The sequence below is a fragment of the Pinus tabuliformis genome, chromosome X (assembly GCF_031772625.1).
Source record: "Pinus tabuliformis cultivar Carrire ecotype Pingquan chromosome X, CPIR1, whole genome shotgun sequence".
Classification (NCBI taxonomy): domain Eukaryota; kingdom Viridiplantae; phylum Streptophyta; class Pinopsida; order Pinales; family Pinaceae; genus Pinus; species Pinus tabuliformis.
Window position 1 is genome coordinate 1,045,619,036 of NC_142308.1, and position 5,107 is coordinate 1,045,624,142.

A 5,107-nucleotide genomic window follows, 5' to 3' on the forward strand; every position below is an offset into this window, starting at 1 on the left:
ATATCTTATGTTTTTCCAACTCCCTTCTTTGAAAGTCTAATTTTCTATATAACTAAATAATTTCAATTGGAGTAGAATTTGGAAATTTCACACAATTTTCCATACCTTCCTTTGTTATTGATAAATCATTAGATGTACTTTTCCCCAAGGTTAAATCCTTTGCATAGGTTTCTTCCTTCTTAACATCTTTCAGTAGATGTCCTTATCTTTTTCTGACTATCTCAATAGCTTCCATGGCTATTTCCACTGTGCCTATCATCATAGTTGACTGATGATCCTTTACTATGTTTTCAGCTAACATAGTCTCTTCTTCAAGTTTGCCTTTAATATCTTGTTGTTTACCTTCTCCAAGAGCTACCCTTGTCTCACCATCTGCATTAATATTCTCCTGCATTTTTTCTTCATCAAAATCATTTGATTACCTTTCTGAGACAATATTCCTTCATTCTTCATCAGAATAAGATCCTGATTCCTCATCTCTATGACAGCTTCTATAAACTCATCCATAGAATTTTCCTTCTGTATGCAGTCAAATTCTTCTTCTTCTGAGAAGTTTTCCTTGTCACCTTTTACTTCTATATCTTCATCTACTCTGAAGATATCTTCAAAAGGTTTCTTTTCTTCTGCAATACCTTCCATCATACACAAACTATCAGTTTTAAAAACATAAGACCCTGTGGTCCCACTTGATGTTTCAGCCATCATATCTCCTTGTTGTTCCAATTTCTCTTTATGACTCGGAAATTCTTCGATGGTTTCTTCTTCAATCTCCTCAATCCCTTCACTTGGTTGCTTGATATCTTTCCCTAGCTGTATATGAGATCTATCTATCTCATTTTCTTCCAAAACAGAATTTAGATTTTGTTTGTCTTCTTACTCCTTTATCACAATATCAACAAATTGTCCTTCACATGTTTCACCTGCAAACATACACAAATTGTTAGATTTAAAACCATGTGACCCTTTGGCCTCACTTGAAGTTTCAATCTTCAAGTCTTCATCTTCACTCAAAACTTCACCTTGTTCTACTTCACAAATAGAAACTTTCATTTCCAACTCAGCCTCTCTGAGTTTTCCATCAGCCACCTTACTTGCCTTTGCTGTAGCCTTCTCTGCAACTTATGCCACTTCACTGGCTTCTTCCTCAAGACCCAACCTAGTCTCTGGCTTTCCTCAAGTATTCTCCTTAATGCATCGAGTTGTTCTTTTAACTCTGCAATCTCTTTGTCAATTTCCTCTTGACTCATCCTCTTTCCATTTGCCTTGGCATCCTCTTTATTCATCTTTCTTCTGTTGTGGTCTTCCTCATAACCTATGCTATGACTATCAGTAGCCATCTTCTTCTCCATATCTATCTCATGAGTTCCTCACTCATTCACTATGAGCTGCACTAAAGCCTCTGCAACAACAAGTCCTCCTTGTTGCAACTTACCTCACCAAGCTTTCCTCTATACTTGGTCTTTTGGAAAGCCCTTGGCTCTCTATCTCTGGAACCTCCTTTGAGCACTTCTCTCTGCTCCCTCTAGGCTTCAACTCATCTGCACTTCTCAAGAACACAACTTTCCTCTTGTATTTCAATCACAATGAAATAATTGGTTCTGACCACCTCTTCTTTCACTTAGAAAGTCTTACCAGCTTCCTTCATTACCTTGGAAATTCTACCCACATCCTCTATGGAATTATCTTTGTGACCTACAACAATCCCTCTACAGTAACAAGTCTCCCTCTTGCTACATATGCCTCACTAAGATTCTATCCTTTGAGCTCAGTCTTTTAGCATCTCTCTGGGTCCTTTCCTTTGGAACCAATTAAGCACTCCTTACTCTAGATTGCTGCAAACTTCACACCTTCTTATGCTATCAACTGCATATCAATGTATAAACACACATTCTCAAATCAAAACAGAACATATCACCTCACCTTCAAGATCTCGGCATGATCTTGTTTCACCATTCCACCTGTACCATGAATGGATTGTCCTCTGTTTCTTGCATTTGCAAGTTTTGCTACACATCACTTATGTGTGCCTACTTTCTTTCATATTAGAATATGATCCTTCCTTGCCTGCATAAACATCCTTGACACATAACTTGTTCTCAGTTCTTTCACATAGAATTTCTTTGTTCTGTTTTAACACCAACTGTTTGAATTAAAATTTTTCTCTGATACCAAATGATGCAGGGTAACCTTGCTTACACCCACAGTATGCATGTAAAATGCATAAGCACATTTGTCCCAAGAATTTAATTCTCTAAGGAGTCCAAATCTTCACTCATAAATGGTTAAGGCCCTCTTCTTAATCTCTGTGGAATAAATTACAGACTAACGAACATAGTCTAACCCTTAGGTAATATCCACTTGTTGGGACTTAAATCAACCCTCAAGCCTTCATTATGACTTTATTAAAGCCTTTCATTTTCTCCTTCCTATTGGGACTTTTAAACCTTTTTATAACCGTTATAAAACCTTAAGCCCACACACTAAACCGTTGGACTTAAACATGAACCCCCATACCGGCACTATTTCTATTATAATGTTTATATAATAGAAATCACATAAAACATACGAACCCTTACCTTTTTGCCTTTTCCCTCGGTCCTTGCCGAACTTCAAAAACATTACACCCTCATTCATAAACATCGTCAGGTCTGCTCATCGCCCCTTTGCATTATCGCAAGTCGCTTTCCGTTCACCCTTCTCCGATCGAAAAACTTGCATATTAATCTTTCGCCATTGATCTACACCTAGTAGATCCAATGGCTCACCTCGACGTCAGATAGATCACGAGCACGGGGTTTAACCGCCTGATAAAGCAATTTCCCCACTCCACTTCGCTGCTACGTGTCATGGTATGAATGGAATCAGGTCCAATCCGTCAATACCACTTACCATTTAAATATCGCTCGAAATACCACCTCTTTGCTGCGTTATCATTTATGCTCTTTCACCGAGCAATGACCATCGATCTATTGATCTGTCAATCAAACGGTCAACATCTAATTCCTCCGTTATTTCTCCATCAAGGTTCATCGGTCCTCCGCGGGTTGATCTGGACCATTGATCTATAAGATCTAACAGTTCCTGTGTAATGAAGCTTCACTTCTCTGTTCGTCCCTTCCTTTATATTTTAATCTACTTCTTCAGTGTTTTTCCTATGGCTCGAGTTTTTCTTCAGGGTTTTAACCTTCTGCTTCTGCTGCCCAACTTTCTCGGAGCTTAACTCCTCTATGAATTCTCACTTCGCAACTTCTCCAGAGCTTCACTCTGATCTTCAACTGGATTCAAAGATCCCTTTATGATTCCTCTGAATCATTCTTCTCCTCTGCGTATCTACAGAACTCTGCCTGCATCGTTACAGAACCTACGAATTCACAACTTACATGTAATTCATTCATTAAATACTCATTCCACACATTAACATAGTTAGGAATAAACCTTTGTATATATAAGTATAAACAAATGATTACATTCGAGACTCTCTGTCTCTCATAGGCCTAATCTTCGGTATCAGTTGACTTCCCCTTTACTCTGCTCATAGGCTTAAATTTATACCAGAAAGGTTCTGTTGAACTAATTCTGGTTCAAATCCTAGATCTACTGATCTGACTCCTAAATGTCCTCTATGTCCACTTCTAACTTCAATTAATTCCTAAGAACTCTCTCTAGTTCCTTGAATCATGAAACTACCTTTAGAGTTATAATTGACTTCTAACTTCTTGTCATTATTAGCCACTCATGTTCTCCTTTATTCGAGAGCATTTACAAACATCCTCACACATCTAATTGATTCCTATTCTAATCACTTAAAAGCCTAAATATTACATTAATTTGAGACTCAAGAAACCAACTTCCTTAAAACACATGACCCCCTTATGTCTACTAAAATACAATGATTTTCCTAGTGTTGAATGCTCTTGCATCACAAAACATAACTGACTTTTCCATAATCAACTATATCATGTTGGTACTCCAACACATGTTAAACAACATACTCTTAAACTGATATGCTCCCTTTGCTGGATCACAAATGTTTTCTGGTCACTTTAACTGAGTGCTCCCTCTCATACTGAGACATATCCTGTTGTGGTAACTTAGGATGCTCCCTCTACCACTATTGTCTTTTAGTATATCAACTATCAATGGCAGTCCATCATCTCAAACTCAGAGGTCAACTCCCTCTGAAGTTGAAAACAAGGTCCCTGGGGAAGCCTTGACTACTCCTATTAAACCAATTCTTTTGTTCAATGCTACTCCTTCTAATACATTATCTCTTCTACTTTCATAAAAAAAAATCATATAGGATCAAACTTAATCCATCAATTCAAGTGTATCAAGTTTAAGGAGTCTGTTCAAAGCCTTCTTTCTGCTCACAAGTATATGAATTCTCGATGTACCTCACCAACTTGAGGTATCTCTTATGTACACTTCTTCTTTCATCAAGGAAGTCACATATCTACATCCATATGACGTAACATAAATCATAAAGACAATGAATTTTAAAATAAGTGTACCTAAAAAGATGCCCCTTCATAGTCTTCTCCCTCTTACTAAGGTTATCCTTCGCTTTGTACTTCATTTTGTACTAACTTATTTTCGGTCATAGAATAGGGCATACTTAAATCTTGCTAATATGTCAACTCCCCCTGAGCTTAGAACCAATTAGTAAAATATCTCTCAACACAAGTCTGTTGTGGGGAAAAGTATCCGATTCGGATGACCCTATCCCTACTCTAAAGGTGACAGTCTTTAGCAACAACTGAAAGTAAAGCTTTGATATTTTCCTTTATGAAAGTACAGAGAGAAGGAAGAAAAGATTAACCAACCTAGTGTCTTTCGCTTAGTCGATCCTTATCCTCTCTCTTTGTCTCTTGTTCCCCGCTCCTTGCTCTCTTTGCCGGTCCAGCTACACACAGATCCTGCACAAAACAAGAGAGGAGACTACAAGATACATGTACTCATAACTGATGCATGGATTAGAGTGAATCAAATATACAAGTAAATACAATACATCAATGCAATACAAGTATATAGGAGAACATGCAAAACTTTATTGATAGAAGTAACAGGGTTCTGAGAAGGTTACAACCATTGATGGCTCCAATCCAGC